The 18,700-nt window shown below is 38.4% G+C and overlaps 2 non-coding genes across 2 annotated transcripts; both read left to right on the top strand.

The window, feature by feature from the left end:
- Positions 1 to 2,619: 2,619 nt before the first annotated feature.
- Positions 2,620 to 2,727, top strand: LOC148579289 (small nucleolar RNA R71). The gene has a single exon (XR_015899703.1). It is a non-coding gene; the product is annotated as a small nucleolar RNA R71 (small nucleolar RNA).
- A 13,820-nt stretch (positions 2,728 to 16,547) lies between these two features.
- LOC148579288 (small nucleolar RNA R71) lies at positions 16,548 to 16,655 on the top strand. The gene has a single exon (XR_015899650.1). It is a non-coding gene; the product is annotated as a small nucleolar RNA R71 (small nucleolar RNA).
- The last annotated feature ends 2,045 nt before the right edge of the window (positions 16,656 to 18,700 follow it).

Below are 18,700 nucleotides of genomic sequence, written 5' to 3'. Positions count from 1 at the left end.
GAGGCATCTCAGGGATTTCATGGTGAGGAATTTCCTCATGCTCTTATTGAGGTCCATGATCTCTTGTTTGCTCCATCTTTTTTTTAGTGATGAGCTTTTGAGATGAATTTCTCCATCTCCCATGACTCAGAGGTGGAAGTTTTTGCCTTCTTTTTCCTCTTTCTAGAGGTTTCTCTGGCCTTAGGTGCCATAAATGGTTATGGAAAAACAAAAAGTAATGCTTTTACCACACCAAACTTAAAAGGTTTGCTCGTCCCTGAGCAAAAAAAGAAAGAAAGTAGTAGAAGAAGAAGAAAATGGAGGAGATGGAGGAAGAAGGTGTATTCGGCCAAGGGGGAGAAGTGGTGGTTGTAATGTGTGAAAATGGAGTAGTGTTGAGGGATTTATGGGGAAGAGTGGATGGATGTTAGTGGTTAAAGGTATTTGGGGAAGAGGTATGGAGGTGATTGGTGAAGGGTATTTGGGGAAGAGGTTTATGAAAAGGTGTGAAGAGGAGAGAAGAAGAGGTGGGGTAGGTGGGGATTCTGTGGGGTCCATAGATCCTGAGGTGTCAAGGATTTCTCATCCCTGCACCATTTAGGCGTGCAAAACGCCCTTAGAATGCATGTCTGGCATTAAACGCCCAAATGTAGCCTGTTTCTAGCGTTTAACGCCAGATTGATGCTTGTTTCTGGCGTTAAACGCCAGCTTGGTGTTTGTTTCTGGCGTTTAAACGCCAGAATGCTCTTCCTCCAGGGTGTGCTGTTTTCAATGCTGTTTTTCATTCTGTTTTTGATTTTTCAGTAGTTTATGACTCCACATGATCATCAACCTAAAAAAAATAAAATAGCAATGGAAAATAAATAGATATAATTAAATAACATTGGGTTGCCTCCCAACAAGCGCTTCTTTAATGTCAATAGCTTGATAGTGAGCTTTCATGGAGCCTCACAGATATTCAGAGCAATGTTGGAACCTCCCAACACTAAACATAGAGTTTGAATGTAGGAGTTCAACACCAAACTTAGAGTTTGGTTGTGGCCTCCCAACACCAAACTTAGAGTTTGACTGTGGGGGCTTTGGTTGACTCTGCAGTGAGAGAAGCTTTTCATGCTTCCTCTCCATGGTTACAGAAGGAGAACCTTGAGTTTTAAATACAAGGTAGTCCTCATTCAGTTGAAGGACCAACTCTCCTCTGTCCACATCAATCACAGCTTTTGCTGTGGCTAGGAAGGGTCTTCCAGGGATGATGGACTCATCCTCATCCTTCCCAATGTCTAGGATTATGAAATCAGCAGGGATGTAAAGGCCTTCAACCTTTACTAGCACGTCCTCTACTAGTCCATAAGCCTGTTTTCTTGAGTTGTCTGCCATCTCTAATGAGATTCTGGTAGCTTGCACCTCAAAGATCCCAAGTTTCTCCATTACAGAGAGTGTCATAAGGTTAATGCCTGACCCCAGGTCACACAGAGCATTCTCAAAGGTCATGGTGCCTATGTTACAGGGAATTAAAAATTTACCAGGATCCTGTTTCTTTTGAGGTAAAGTGTGCTGAACCCAGATATTTAGTTCATTAATGAGCAATGGAGGCTCATCCTCCCAAGTCTCATTACTAAATAGCTTGGCATTCAGCTTCATAATTGCTCCTAAATACTGGGCAACTTGCCCTTGAACAATGTCTTCATCTTCTTCAGAAGATGAAGAGTCATCAGAGCTCATGAATGGTAAAAGGAGGTTCAATAGAATCTCTATGGTCTCTAGATGAGCCTCAGATTCCTTTGGTTCCTCAAAGGGAAACTTCTTATTGGTCACTGAATGTCCCAAGAGGTCTTCCTCACTAGGATTCACGTCCTCCTCCTCCTCTTTGGGTTCGGCCACACTAAGTAAGGTTATGGCCTTGCACTCTCTTTTTGGATTCTCTTCTGTATTGCTTGGGAGAGTATTAGGAGGAGTTTCAGTGATTCTTTTACTCAGCTGGCCCACTTGTTCCTCCAAATTTCTTATGGAGGATCTTGTTTCATTCATGAAACTTAGAGTGGCCTTAGATAGATCAGAGACTATATTTGCTAAGCTAGATGGATTCTGCTCAGAATTCTCTGTCTGTTGCTGAGTGGATGATGGGAAAGGCTTGCTATTGCTAAACCTATTTCTTCCACCCTTATTAAAGCCTTGTTGAGGCTTTTGTTGATCCTTCCATGAGAAACTTGGATGATTTCTCCATGAGAAATTATAGGTGTTTCCATAGGCTTCACCCATGTAATTCACCTCTGCTATTGCAGGGTTCTCAAGATCATAAGCTTCTTCCTCAGAAGATGCTTCTTTAGTACTGTTGGATGCAGCTTGCAATCCATTCAGACTCTGAGAAATCATATTGACTTGCTGAGTCAATATTTTATTCTGAGCCAATATGGCATTCAGAGTATCAATTTCAAGAACTCCCTTCCTCTGAGGCGTCCCATTACTCACAGGATTCCTTTCAGAAGTGTACATGAACTGGTTATTTGCGACCATGTCAATGAGTTCCTGAGCTTCTACAGGAATTTTCTTTAGGTGAATGGATCCACCTGCAGAATGGTCCAATGACATCTTAGCTAATTCAGACAGACCATCATAGAATATATCCAGGATGGTCCATTCTGAAAGCATGTCAGAAGGACACTTTTTGGTCAGTTGCTTGTATCTCTCCCAAGCTTCATAGAGGGATTCACCTTCTTTCTGTTTAAAGGTTTGAACATCCACTCTAAGCTTGCTAAGCTTTTGAGGAGGAAAGAACTTGGCTAAGAAAGCTGTGACCAGCTTATCCCAAGAGTTCAGGCTATCTTTAGGTTGAGAGTCCAACCATATTCTAGCTCTGTCTCTTACAGCAAACAAGAAAAGCATAAGCCTGTAGACCTCGGGATCAACCCCATTGGTCTTAACAGTATCACAGATCTGCAAGAATTCAGTTAAGAACTGAAAAGGATCTTCAGATGGAAGTCCATAAAACTTGCAATTCTGTTGCATCAGAGAAACTAATTGAGGCTTTAGCTCAAAATTGTTTGCTCCAATGGCAGGGATTGAGATGCTTCTTCCATGTAAGTTGAAATTTGGTGCAGTAAAGTCACCAAGCAACTTCCTTGCATTGTTATTATTTTCGGCCATGTCTCCTTCTTTTTCGAAAATTTCTGTCAGATTTTCTCCAGAGAGTTGTGCTTTAGCTTCTCTTAGCTTCCTCTTCAGAGTCCTTTCAGGTTCCAGATCAGCTTCAACAAGAATGTTCTTGTCCTTGCTCCTGCTCATATGAAAAAGAAGGGAACAGAAAATAATAGGGATCCTCTTTGCCACAGTAGAGAGGTTCCTTTATGTGAGTAGAAGAGAAGAAAAAGAATTCGAACACAGAAAGAGGGAGAGGGTTCGAATTTTTAAGAAGAAGAGAAGTGTTAGTAGATAAATAAAATAATTAGAAAGAGGTGAGGGGGAGAGAATTCAAAAATAAAATAAAATAAAAATATTTTTATTTTTAATTTAAAATTAAAGTTAAAATTCAAAAATTAAGAAGACAAATAAAATTAAATCAGATTAAAATTTAAAACAAATAGTTAATTAAAAAGGAATTTTGAAAAAGAGGTTAGTGATTTTCGAAAATTAGAGAGAGAGAATTAGTTAGGTAGTTTTGAAAAAGATAAGAATCAAACAAAAAGATAAGATTAATTGAAAATGATTTGAAAATCAATTTTGAAAAGATAAGAAGTTAGAAAAGATTTTGAAATTGATTTTTAAAAAAAGATGTGATTGAAATTTATTTTGAAAAAGATTTGAAAAAGAAATTTAAAAAGATTTGATTTTGAAAATTAAAGTTGATTACTTGACTAACAAGAAACTAAAAAGATATGATTCTAGAGTTTAAAGATTGAACCTTTCTTACTAGGCAAGTAACAAACTAAAATTTTTTGAATCAATCACATTAATTGTTAGCATTAATTTCGAAAATATGAAATAGAAATAAGAAAAAGATTTAGAAAATAAATTTTGAAAATTTCGAAATTATGAATGAAAAATTGAAAAATATTTTATTTTTGAAAAAGATTTGAAAAAGATAGAATTTTTAAATTGAAAATTTGATTTGACTCATAAGAAACAATTAAATTTTAAAACTTTTTGACTAAATCAAACCAAATTTTCGAAAATTTATGAGAGAATAAGGGAAAAATATTTTTTGATTTTTGAATTTTTAGTGAAGAAAGAGAAAAACAACCAAAAGACTCAAAACATGAAAATTCAGGATCAAAACACATGATGCATGCAAGAACACTTTAAATGTCAAGATGAACACCAAGAATACTTTGAATGTCAAGATGAACACCAAGAACTTATTTTTGAAAATTTTTAAGAAAAGAAAAACATGCAAGACACTAAACTTAGAAATTTCAAACTTTAGACACTAACAAATTGAAAATGCATATGAAAAACAAGAAAAGACACAAAACAAGAAAAATTAAAGATCAAACATAGAAAATCATCAATAACAACTTGAAGATCATGAAGAACACATGCATGAGTTTTCGAAATTTTTAGTGAAATTAAAAATTATGCAATTGACACCAAACTTACAATTTGACACTAGACTCAAACAAGAAACATCAAATTATTTTTGATTTTATGATTTTATTAATTTTTTTTTATTTTTCGAAAATTATTTTGAAAAGGAAAATAAGGATTTCAAAATTTCTAATGAGAATTTCAGGAATCATGCAATGTTAGTCTAAAACTCCGGTCCAGGAATTAGACATGGCTTACTAGCCAGCCAAGCTTTCAGTGAAAGCTCCGGTCCAAAACACTAGACATGGCCAATGGCCAGCCAAGCTTCAGCATACATAGTTCAAGCATGTGAAGAGGAAGCCTCAGTCCAAAAGAATTTAGACATGGCTTTACAGCCAGCCAGACTTCAACAGATCATCATGAAACTCTAGAATTCATTCTTAAAAATTCTGAAGAACATAGAATAATTTAATAATTTTTTTCTTTTTTTTGTATTATTTTCGAAAATAAGAAATAAAAAGCTTAAAAATAAAATAAAATTATCTAATCTGAGCAACAAGATGAACCGTCAGTTGTTCAAACTCGAACAATCCCCAGCAACGGCGCAAAAAATTTGGTGCACGAAATCATGATCGTTCATTCCTTGGTAACGGCGCTGAAAACTTAATACGCACATTCATAATCTTAGTTTTTTGTCACAACTTCGCACAACTAACCAGCAAGTGCACTGGGTCGTCCAAGTAATAAACCTTACGTGAGTAAGGGTCGATCCCACGGAGATTGTCGGCTTGAAGCAAGCTATGGTCATCTTGCAAATCTCAGTCAGGCGGATTCAAATAGTTATAGAGTTTTAATAATTAAAATATAATTAAGACGTAAACTAAAGATAGAGATACTTATGTAATTCATTGGTGACAATTTCAGATAAGTGTATAGAGATGCTTAGTTCCTTTTGAATCTCCGCTTTCCTACTGCTTTCATCCAATCCTTCATACTCCTTTCCATGGCAAGCTGTATGTTGGGCATCACCATTGTCAATGGTTACATCCCATCCTCTCAGTGAAAATGGTCCAAAATGCGCTGTCACCGCACGGCTAATCATCTGTCGGTTCTCGATCCTGCTGGAATAGGATTCAGTAATCCTTTTGCGTTTGTCACTACGCCCAGCACTCGCGAGTTTGAAGCTCGTCACAGCCATCCCTTCCCAAATCCTACTCGGAATACTATAGACAAGGTTTAGACCTTCCGGATCTCAAGAATGGCCGCCAATAATTCTAGCTTATACCATGAAGACTCTAATATCTTGGACTCGGTCCCCTGTATTAGATATCTAAGAGATACTCATTCTAGCTTGTCTTCATATAGAACGGAAGTGGTTGTCAGGCACGCGTTCATAAATGAGAATGGTGATGAGCGTCACATAATCATCACATTCATCATGTTCTTGGGTGCGGATGAATATCTTAGAATAAGAATAAGCTTGAATTGAATAGAGAAACAATAGTACTTTGCATTAATTCATGAGGAACAGCAAAGCTCCACACCTTAATCTATGGTGTGTAGAAACTCTACCGTTGAAAATACATAAGTGATAATGGTGTTCATTGGCTTCGGCCCCAGAGAGGGAACCAGAATGACCAAGATTCTCAATACAATAATAAAAGGTCCTATTTATATTGAACTAGTAACCTATGGTTTACAAAAATAAGTAAATGATGCATAAATCCACTTCCGGGCCCACTTTGTGTGTGCTTGGGCTGAGCATTAAAGCTTCCACGTGTCGAGGTCTTCCTTGGGGTTAAACACCAGTTTGTAACCTATTTCTGGCGTTTAACTCTGCTTTGCAACCTGTTTCTGGCGTTTAACGCCAGAATAGGGCAGAGAGCTGGCGTTGAACGCTAGTTTGCATCATCTAAACTCGGGCAAAGTATGGACTATTATATATTGCTGAAAAGCCCTGGATGTCTACTTTCCAACGCAATTGAGAGCGCGCCATTTAGACTCTTGTAGCTCCAGAAAATCCACTTTGAGTGCAGGGAGGTCAGAATCCAACAGCATCTGCAGTCCTTCTTCAGCCTCTGAATCTGATTTTTGCTCAAGTCCCTCAATTTCAGCTAGAAATTACATGAAATCACAAAATAACACACAAACTCATAGTAAAGTCCAGAAATGTGATTTTAATTTAAAAACTAATAAAAATATACTAAAAACTAACTAAATCATACTAAAAACTATGCAAAAATAATGCCAAAAAGCGTATAAATTATCCGCTCATCATCTATATATGATACTTTGAGGCTCCCTCCCTTAAAAAGGTTGGCAGCTCATTTTTTGTTAGTAGATAAAAGCATTATTACAGTGGTTGGAATTGCTGAAGATGTATTAGTGAGCATTAAGGGGCTCACAGTTCCCATTGACTTCTATATCCTGGAAATGCCCCCTAGTGACTCAGGAAGACCATCATCAATCCTGCTTGGAAGACCATTCCTAAAGACTTCAAAGTTCAAGCTGGATGCATTCTCAGGAACTTACTCCTTTGAGATAGATGGCAGAGCAGTGAAGTTCAGTTTAAATGAAGCTATGAAGCACCCTCCGGAAGATCATTCTATCTTCCAGTGCGATATTATTGATGAAACTGTAGCTGAGGTTCACCAAGAAGAATTAGAAGATAATCACTTGGAGCAAGGTCTAAGTGTGGGGACACCCTTTGAACACAATGAGGACACTTTGCCATTATCACTAGCCCCGGAAGATCCAGAACCTATCCATGAGAAGAAATTGGAATTAAAGCCCCTTCCTCCACACCTCAAGTATGCTTACCTTGAGGATAAGAAGAAGTTCCCAGTGATCATTGCAAGGGAACTCACTTCTCAACAGGAAGAACAGCTGCTTAGTGTACTGAGAAAACATAAGAAAGCAATTGGATGGAGCTTGGCAGATATAGTAGGTATCAGCCCTCAAGTTTGTGAGCACAGAATATTCTTAGAAGAGGGAGCAAGGCCTGTCCGTCAGCCCCAGAGAAGATTGAATCCCACCATCTTGGAAGTTGTCAAGAAAGAAGTGACCAGGCTACTTGAAGCAGATATCATTTACCCCATCTCAGACAGTGAATGGGTCAGTCCAGTACAAGTGGTGCCCAAGAAGTCTGGAGTCACAACAATAAGGAGCTTCTGACAACTAGAGTGCAGAATTCATGGAGGGTTTGCATTGACTATAGGCGTCTCAACCAAGCCACTCACAAGGATCACTACCCCTTGCCATTTATTGATCAGATGCTTGATCGCCTGTCAGGTAAATCCCATTATTGCTTTTTAGATGGTTATACAGGCTATTTTCAAATTCATATAGCTCCTAAAGATCAGGAAAAGACTACTTTTACATGTCCTTTTGGAACTTATGCTTATAAGAGAATGCCATTTGGCTTATGCAATGCACCAGCCACTTTTCAAAGGTGTATGATGAGTCTTTTCTCTGATCTTATTGAGAACTATATGGAGGTTTTTATGGATGATTTTAGCGTCTATGGTGATTCATTTAGCCTTTGCTTGGATAGTTTAACTAGAGTATTAGACAGGTGTGTTAGTTCAAACCTTGTACTGAATTTTGAAAAATATCACTTTATGGTAAAACAAGGAATTGTATTAGGACATGTGGTGTCTAATACTAGCATTTCTGTAGATCCAGCAAAGGTGGATGTTATTTCTAGTTTACCTTACCCTTCCTCCATGAGGGAAGTCCGTTCGTTCCTTGGCCATGCAGGTTTCTATAGGAGATTCATTAAGGACTTCAGTAAGGTAGTATTACCTTTATCCAGATTACCACAGAAAGATATTGAGTTCGAGTTCAGTGAGCATTGCATACAAGCATTTGATAAGCTGAAGATCGCCCTGACTCAAGCTCCAATTGTAAGAGGACCAGACTGGAGCCAGCCATTTGAGATTATGTGTGACGCCTCCAACCATGCAGTAGGAGCGGCGCTGGCTCAGCACGAAGGTAAGGATCCTTTTGTAATTGCTTATGCGTCTAAGACATTAGACGCTGCTCAGTCTAACTACACAACTACTGAAAAAGAGCTTCTTGCTATTGTTTTTGCTCTGGATAAATTTTGAGCCTATTTACTTGGTACTAAGGTAGTAGTGTACTCGGACCACTCAGCTCTAAAATATTTATTAGCTAAAAAGGAGTCCAAACCAAGGCTAATACATTGGATACTGCTGCTGCAAGAATTTGATTTAGAAATTAAGGATAGAAGCGGTAACCAGAATTTAGTGGCGGACCACTTGAGTCGCCTTGAGCACATTAAGGATGACTCCACTCCTATAAATGATACTTTCCCATTTGATAGCTTACATGCAGTATCCGAAGTCGTTCCTTGGTATGCACCTGTAGCTAATTATCTAGTTAGCCACACTTTCCCTCCACATTTTACTAAGTATCAGAGAGACAAGCTGAAAAGTGAGTCCAAATATTATATATGGGATGACCCATATCTATGGAGGTGTGGTGCTGACCAGGTAATTAGACGATGTGTAACTCAATCAGAATTTCAGTCCATTTTTGAGGCCTGTGACTCATCTGAGAGTGGTGGACACTTTGGCCCTCAAAGAACAGCTAGAAAAATCTTAGACTGTGGATTCTGGTGGCCTACTCTTTTTAAAGATGCTGCTGAATTTTGTAAATCTTGTTCCTCTTTGCCAAAGGTTTGGTAATATATCCAAGAGGGATGAGATGCCTCAACAGATTATGCTTTTCTGTGAAATTTTTTATGTTTGGGGCATTGACTTTATGGGTCCATTTCCAAACTCTAATGGTTACTTTTATATACTGTTAGCTGTGGATTATGTTTCTAAATGTGTGGAAGCAATTCCTACCCGTACTGATGATACTAACACTGTTGTTTCCTTTGTTAGAAACCATATCATTTGTCGCTTTGAATCACCACGAGCAATCGTGAGCGATCAAGGCACCCATTTTTGTAACAGGAGACTAGCAGGATTACTGAAGAAGCATGGAATAGTTCACAAAGTAGCAACAGCTTACCATCCCCAGACCAATGGCCAAGCAGAAGTCTCTAACAGAGAGATTAAACGTATTTTGGAGAAGATAGTAAAGCCTCATAGGAAGGATTGGAGTGCCAGGCTAGAAGATGCACTCTGAGCATACAGAACAGCATACAAGACACACATTGGGATAAACCCCTTCCGCTTAGTATACGAAAAAGCTTGCCACTTTCCAGTAGAGGTGGAACACAAGGCTTTCTGGGCTATGAGGGAGTGCAACATGAATTTTGAGAAAGTTGGTGCTGAAAGGAAGCTGCAACTAGCAGAACTAGAGAACCTTCGCCTAGAAGCATATGACAACTCCAGGCGATACAAAGAAAAGATGAAGGCTGTCCATGACAAGCACATAAAAAGGAGAGAATTCAGACCAGGGGAGTTAGTTCTTCTTTATAACTCCAGACTGAGGCTCATTCCAGGTAAATTGAGATCAAGATGGGAAGGTCCATACAGAGTAGAAAAAGCAGAGCCATATGGAGTTTTTCACCTGCGTCATTGGTATGCGAAATTGTTACTTTGAGATTGTAAAATTTGTTGTTCGTTCTCTCCCTGGCAATGGCGCCAATAACTGGTGCACAATACCATGGTCCAAACATAACTTCACAACTTCGCACAACTAACCAGCAAGTGCACTGGGTCGTCCAAGTAATAAAACCTTACGTGAGTAAGGGTCGATCCCACAGAGATTGTTGGTATGAAGCAAGCTATGGTCATCTTGTTAATCTCAGTCAGGCGGATATCAAATGGTTATGGAGTTTTCGAATAATAATAGTAAATAAACAGAAAATAAAGATAGAAATACTTATGTAATTCATTGGAGAGAATTTCAGATAAGCGTATAGAGATGCTTTCGTTCCTCTGAATCTCTGCTTTCCCGCTGTCTTTATCCAATCAGTCTTACTCCTCTCCATGGCAAGCTTTCTGTAAGGGCATCACCGTTGTCAATGGCTACATCCCATCCTCTCTGTGAAAATGGTCCAAATGCTCTGTCACGGCATGGCTAATCATCTGGAGGTTCTCGATCATGCTGGAATAGGATTCACCCTCCTTTTGCGTCTGTCACTACGCCCAGCACTCGCGAGTTTGAAGTTCGTCACAGCCATCCCTTCCCAGATCCTACTCGGAATACCACAGACAAAGTTTAGACTTTCCAAATCTCAGGAATGGCCATCCATGGGTTCTAACTTATACCACGAAGATACTAATAACTCGGACTCGGTCCCCTGTATTAGATATCTAAGAGATATTCATTCTAGCTTGTTTGCATGTAGAATGGAAGTGTTTGTCAGGCACGCGTTCATAAGTGAGAATGATGATGAGCGTCACATAATCATCACATTCATCATGTTGTTGGGAACGAATGGATATCTTAGAAGCGGAATAAGTTGAATTGAATAGAAAAACAGTAGTACTTTGCATTAAATCATGAGGAACAGCAGAGCTCCACACCTTAATCTATGGAGTGTAGAAACTCTACCGTTGAAAAATACATAAGTGAAAGGTTCAGGCATGGCTGAATGGCCAGCCCCCATGATCTAAGAACCAGACGTCCCAAGATGTAAATACAATAGTAAAAAGTCCTATTTATACTAAACTAGTTACTAGGGTTTACAGAAGTAAGTAATTGATGCATAAATCCACTTCCGGGGCCCACTTGGTGTGTGCTTGGGCTGAGCTTGAAGTTTACACATGGAGAGGTCATTCTTGGAGTTGAACGTTAGTTTGTAACGTGTTTCTGGCGTTCAACTCTGGTTCGTGACGTGTTTCTGGCGTTTAACTCCAGACTGCAGCATAGAACTGGTGTTCAACGCCCTTTTGCGTCGTCTAAACTCGACCAAAGTATGGACTATTACATATTGCTGGAAAGCCCTGAATGTCTACTTTCCAATTCAATTGGAAGCGCGCCATTTTGAGTTCTGTAGCTCCAGAAAATCCATTTTGAGTGTAGGGAGGTCAGAATCCAACAGCATCAGCAGTCCTTCTTCAACCTTCGAATCTGATTTTTTCTCAAGTCCCTCAATTTCAGCCAGAAAATACCTGAAATCACAGAAAAATACACAAACTCATAGTAAAGTCCAGAAATGTAAATTTAACATAAAACTAATAAAAACATCCTACTAAAAACATACTAAAAACAATGCCAAAAAGCGTATAAATTATCCGCTCATCACAACACCAAACTTAAATTGTTGCTTGTCCCCAAGCAACTGAAAATCAAATAGGATAAAAAGAAGAGAATATACTATAAATTCCAAACTATCAATGAAACATAGCTCCAATCAGATGAGCGGGACTTGTAGCTTTTTGCCTCTTGAATAGTTTTGGCATCTCACTTTATCCATTAAGGTTCAGAATGATTGGCATCTATAGGAACTCAGAGTTCAGATAGTGTTATTGATTCTCCTAGTTCAGTATGTTGATTCTTGAACACAGCTACTTTATGAGTCTTGGCCGTGGCCCTAAGCACTTTGTTTTCCGGTATTACCACCGGATACATAAATGCCACAGACACATAATTGGGTGAACTTTTTCAGATTGTGACTCAGCTTTGCTAAAGCCCCCAATTAGAGGTGTCCAGGGTTCTTAAGCACACTCTTCTTTTGCTTTGAACCTTGACTTTAACCGCTCAGTCTCAAGTTTTCACTTGACACCTTCACGCCACAAGCACATGGTTAGGGACAGCTTGGTTTAGTCGCTTAGGCCAGGATTTTATTCCTTTAGGCCCTCCTATCCACTGATGCTCAAAGCCTTGGGATCTTTTTTATTACCCTTTCCTTTTGGTTTTAAGGGTTATTGGCTTTTTGCTCTTGCCTTTTGGTTTTAAGAGCTTTTGGCTTTTTCTGCTTGCTTTTTCTTTTTCTATATTTTATATTTTTTTTTCTGCAAGCTTTTGTATTCACTGCTTTTTCTTGCTTCAAGAATCATTTTTATGATTTTTCAGATTATCAAATAACATGTCTCCTTGTCATCATTCTTTCAAGAGCCAACATATTTAACATTCATGAACAACAACTTCAAAAGACATATGCACTGTTCAATCATTCATTCAGAAAACAAAAAGTATTGTCACCACATCAATATAATTAAACTAAGTTCAAGGATAAATTCGAAACTCATGTACTTCTTGTTCTTTTGAATTAAAATATTTTTCATTTAAGAGAGGTGATGGATTCATAGGACATTCATAACTTTAAGACAAAGTTACTAAATGCTAATGATCATGTAATAAGACACAAACATAGATAAATATTTAACATAAGAAAACGAAAAACAGAAAATTTAAGAGCAAGGAATGAGTCCACCTTAGTGATGGTGGCGTTTCCTTCTTGAGGAACCAATGATGTCCTTGAGCTCTTCTATGTCTCTTCCTTGTCTTTGTTGGTCCTCCCTCATTGCTCTTTGATCTTCTCTAATTTCATGGAGTATGATGGAGTGCTCTTGATGTTCCACCCTTAATTGTCCCATGTTGGAACTTAATTCTCCTAGGGAGGTGTTGATTTGCTCCCAAAAATTCTGTGGAGGAAAGTGCATCCCTTGAGGTATCTCAGGGATTTCTTGATGGTGAGCTTCCTCATGCGTTTCTTGAGCTCCATGAGTGGGCTCTCTTGTTTGCTCCATCCTTTTCTTAGTGATGGGCTTCTCTTCCTCAATGGGAATGTCTCCTTCTATGAAAGCTCCAGCTGAGTAAAATAGATGGAAAATAAGATGAGGGAAAGCTAGCCTTGCCAAGGGGGAGGACTTTTCGGCTATTTTGTAGAGTTCAAGGGAGATGACTTCATGAACTTCTGCTTCCTCACCAATCATGATGCTATGAATCATGATGGCTCGATCCACAGTAACTTCAGATCGGTTGCTAGTGGGGATGATGGAGCGTTGGATGAACTCCAACCATCCTCTAGCCACAGGCTTGAGGTCTAGTCTTCTAAGTTGAACCGGTTTACCTTTTGAGTCAATCTTCCATTGAGCTCCTTCCACACATATGTCCGTGAGGACTTGGTCCAACCTTTGATCAAAATTGACCCTTCTAGTGTAGGGGCGTGCATCTCCTTGCATCATAGGCAAGTCAAACGCCAACCTCACATTTTCCGGACTAAAATCTAAGTATTTCTCCCAAACCATGGTGAGATAATTCTTTGGGTTCGGGTTCTTACTTTGATCATGGTTCTTAGTGATCCATGCATTGGCATAGAACTCTTGAACCATTAGGATGCCGACTTGTTAGATGGGGTTTGTTAGAACTTCCCAACCTCTTCTTTGGATTTCATGTCGGATCTCCGAATACTCATTTCTCTTGAGCTTGAAAGGGACCTCGGGGATCACCTTCTTCTTGGCCACAACATCATAGAAGTGGTCTTGATGAGCTTTGGAGATGAATCTTTCCATCTCCCATGACTCGGAGGTGGAAGCTTTTGTCTTCTCTTTTCCTTTTCTAGAGGATTCTTCGGTCTTGGGTGCCATCAATGGTAATGGAAAAACAAAAAGCTTATGCTTTTACCACACCAAACTTAGAATATTGCTCACCCTCGAGCAAGAGAAGAAAGAATAGATGAAGAAGAAGAAGAAAATATGGAGGAGAGGAGGGAGGTTAGTTTCGGCCATATAGGGTGGGTTTGGGTGGGAAATTGATTTTGAATTTTGAAGGTAGGTGGAGTTTATGAGGTAGATTTATGGGGAAGAGTGGATGGATGTGAGTGGTGAAGTGGTGATAGGGAAGAGAGGATGAACATTGAGAAGAGGGAAGAGAGTGAGTGGTGGTAGGTGGGGATCCTGTGGGGTCCACAGATGCTGAGTTGATCCTGTGGGGTCCACAGATCCTGAGGTGTCAAGGATTTGCATCCCTGCACCAATTAGGCATGTAAAATGCCTTTGCATGCAATTCTGGCGTTTAAACGCCGAATTGATGCTTGTTCTGGGCGTTCAGCGCCCAGATGCAGCATATTTCTGGCGTTGAACGCCAGCCAGATGCTTGTTTCTGGCGTTCAGCGCCAGCTCTTCCTCAGTGTGCATTTCTGGCGTTCAATGCCAGATCCATGCTCTGTTCTGGCGTTGAACGCCAGCCAGATGCTCCTTACTGGCGTTTAAACGCCAGTAAAATCCTCCACCAGGGTGTGATTTTTCTTCTGCTTTTTTTGATTCCGTTTTCAATTTTTATATTTATTTTGTGACTCCACATGATCATGAACCTAATAAAACATGAAATAACAATAAAAATAAATTAAAATTAGATAAATAAAAATTGGGTTGCCTCCCAACAAGCGCTTCTTTAATGTCAATAGCTTGACAGTGGGCTCTCATGGAGCCTCATAGATGTTCAGAGCATTGTTGAGGCTTCCCAACACCAAACTTAGAGTTTGGATATGGGAGTTCAACACCAAACTTAAAGTTTGGTTGTGGCCTCCCAACACCAAACTTAGAGTTTGACTGTGGGGGCTCTGGTTGACTCTGTTTTGAGAGAAGCTTACTGTGCCTCTTTTCCATGTTTACAAAAGGATGTGCTTGAGTTTTAAACTCAAGGGAGTCCCCATTTAATTGAAGGACTAGTTCACCTCTGTTAACATCAATCACAGCTCTTGCTGTGGCTAGGAAGGGTCTTCCAAGGATGATGGATTCATCCTCATCCTTCCCAGTATCTAGGATTATGAAATCAGCAGGGATGTAAAGACCTTCAACCTTTACTAATATGTCCTCTACTTGTCCATAAGCCTATTTTCTGGAATTGTCTGCCATCTCTAATGAGATTTTAGCAGCTTGTACCTCAAAGATTCCCAGTTTCTCCATTACAGAGAGTGGCATGAGGTTTATCCCTGACCCAAGGTCACATAGAGCCTTCTCAAAGGTCATGGTGCCTATGGTGCAAGGTATTAGGAACTTTCCAGGATCCTGTTTCTTCTGAGGCAATCTCAGTTAATCCAATGCATTTAGTTCATTGGTGAACAGGGGAGGTTCATCTCCCCAAGTCTCTTTACCAAATAAATTGGCATTCAGCTTCATGATTGCACCAAGGAACTTGGCAACTTGCTCTTCAGTAACATCTTCATTCTCTTCAGAAGAAGAGTACTCTTCAGAGCTCATGAATGGCATAGGGAGGTTCAATGGAATCTCTATGGTCTCTAGATGAGTCTCAGAGTCCTTTGGTTCCTCAGAGGGAAACTCCTTATTGATCACTGGACGTCCCAGGAGGTCTTCCTCCTTGGGATTCACGTTCTCCCCTTCCTCTTTGGATTCGGCCATGATGGTTATATCAATGGCCTTGCACTCTCCTTTTGAATTTTCTTCTGTATTGCTTGGGAGAGCACTATGAGGGGTTTCAGTGATCTTCTTACTCAGCTGGCCCACTTGTGCCTCCAAATTTCTAATGGAGGACCTTGTTTCATTCATGAAACTCAGAGTGGCCTTAGATAGATCAGAGACTAAGTTTGCTAAATTAGAGGCATTTTGTTCAGAGTTCTCTGTCTGTTGCTGAGTGGATGATGGAAAAGGCTTGCTATTGCTAAACCTGTTTCTTCCACCATTATTAAAGCCTTGTTGAGGCTTTTGTTGATCCTTCCATGAGAGATTTGGGTGATTTCTCCATGAGGGGTTATAGGTGTTTCCATAGGATTCACCCATGTAATTTACCTCTGCTATTGCAGGGTTCTCAGGATCATAAGCATCTTCTTTAGCAGATGCCTCTTGAGTACTGTTGGATGCAGCTTGCATTCCATTCAGACTCTGAGAAATCATATTGACTTGCTGAGTCAATATTTTATTCTGAGCCAATATGGCATTCAGAGTATCAATTTCAAGAACTCCTTTCTTCTGAGGCGTCCCATTACTCACAGGGTTCCTCTCAGAAGTGTACATGAACTGGTTATTAGCAACCATGTCAATGAGTTCTTGAGCTTCTGCAGGCGTTTTCTTTAGGTGAATGGATCTACCTGCAGAAGTATCCAATGACATCTTAGCTAATTCAGACAGACCATCATAGAATATATTCAGGATGGTCCATTCTGAAAGCATGTCAGAAGGACACTTTTTGGTCAGTTCCTTGTATCTCTCCCAAGCTTCATAGAGGGATTCACCTTCTTTCTGTCTGAAGGTTTAAACATCCACTCTAAGCTTACTCAGCTTTTGAGGAGGAAAGAACTTGGCTAAGAAAGCCTTGACCAGCTTATCCCAAGAGTTCAGGCTATCTTTAGGTTGAGAATCCAACCATATTCTAGCTCTGTCTCTTACAGCAAAAGGGAAAAGCATGAGCCTGTAGACTTCAGGATCTACTCCATTGGTCTTAACAGTATCACAGATCTGCAAAAATTCAGTTAAGAACTGAAAAGGATCTTCAGATGGAAGTCCATGAAACTTGCAGTTTTGTTGCATCAGAGAAACTAATTGAGGTTTAAGCTCAAAATTGTTTGCTCCAATGGAAGGGATGGAAATGCTTCTTCCATGTAAATTGGAATTAGGTGCAGTAAAGTCACCAAGCATCCTCCTTGCATTATTATTATTTTCGGCTACCATCTTCTCTTCTTGTTCGAAAATTCCTGTAAGGTTGTCTCTGGATTATTGTATTTTAGCTTCTCTTAGTTTTCTTTTCAGAGTCCTTTCAGGTTCTGGATCTGCTTCAACAAGAATGTTCTTGTCCTTGCTCCTGCTCATATGATAAAGAAGGGAATAACACAGAAAATATGGAATCCTCTATGTCACAGTATAGAGATTCCTTTGTGTGAGTAGAAGAAGAAAAGAATGTAATGTAAGGAAAGAGAAGGGAGGAGAATCCAAACACAAAGGTGAGGAGAGCAGAGATATGAGATGAAGAGAAGTGTTAGTAAGTAATTAAATGAATAGAAGAAGATGAGGGAGAGGGAATTTCAAAAATTAATTTTGAAAAAGAGTTAATGATTTTTGAAAATTAAGATAAAATTAAAATTAAAATTAAAAATTGAAACAATTAATTAATTAAAAAGAATTTTTGAAAAAGAGGGAGGTATTTTCGAAAATTAGAGAGGGATAGTTAGTTAGGTAATTTTGAAAAAGATAAGAAACAAACAAAAAGTCAATTAGTTAGTTGAAAAAGATTTGAAAATCAATTTTGAAAAGATAAGAAGATAAGAAGCTAGAAAAGATATTTTAAAGTCAAATTTTTGAAAAAGATTTGATTTTTTAAAATCACAATTAATGACTTGATTCACAAGAAATCACAAGATATGATTCTAGAACTTAAAGTTTGAATCTTTCTTAACAAGCAAGTAACAAACTTGAAATTTTTGAATCAAAATATTAATTTTTGATGATATTTTTGAAAATTATGAAATAAAATTAAGAAAAGTATTTTTGAAAAATATTTTTAAAATTTTCGAAAATAAATAAGAGAAATGAAAAAGATTTGATTTTTGAAAAAGATTTTGAAAAAGATAAGATTTTTAAATTGAAAATTTGATTTGACTCATAAAAACAACTAGATTTTAAAATTTTTTGAAAAAGTCAATTCAAATTTTTGAAATTTATGAGTGAAAAAGGGAAAGATATTTTTTTGAATTTTGAATTTTTAATGATGAAAGAGAAAAACATGAAAATGATGCAATGCATGAAAATTTTGGATCTAAACATGTGATGAATGCAAGAACACTATGAATGTCAAGATGAACACCAAGAACACTTTGAATGTCAAGATGAACATCAAGAACTTATTTTTGAAAAATTTTCAAGAAAAGAAAACATGCAAGACACCAAACTTAGAAATTTTTTATGCATAGACACTATGAATGCAAGAATGCATATGAAAAACAAGAAAAGACACAAAACACGAAAATATGAAGATCAAACAAGAAGACTGTCCAATAACAACTTGAAGATCATGAAGAACACTATGAATGCATGAATTTTCGAAAAATGCATAAATTTTTTTAGAAAAAAATACAATTGACACCAAACTTAAAAATTGACTCAAGACTCAAACAAGAAACACAAATTTTTTTTTGATTTTTTTTTATGATTTTATAAATTTTTTTTCGAAAATTAATGTGAAAAAGAAAAATAAAGATTCCAAAATTTTTAATATGAATTCCAGGAATCTTGCACTCTTAGTCTAAAGCTCCAATCCAAGGGTTAGACATGGCTCACTAGCCAGCCAAGCTTTAGAAGATACAAATCAAGCATATAACAGCTGA

This window comes from Arachis ipaensis, chromosome B10 (assembly GCF_059453495.1).
Source record: "Arachis ipaensis isolate K30076 ecotype BB chromosome B10, ASM5945349v1, whole genome shotgun sequence".
Classification (NCBI taxonomy): domain Eukaryota; kingdom Viridiplantae; phylum Streptophyta; class Magnoliopsida; order Fabales; family Fabaceae; genus Arachis; species Arachis ipaensis.
This window is presented reverse-complemented; position numbering and strand designations above follow the sequence as displayed.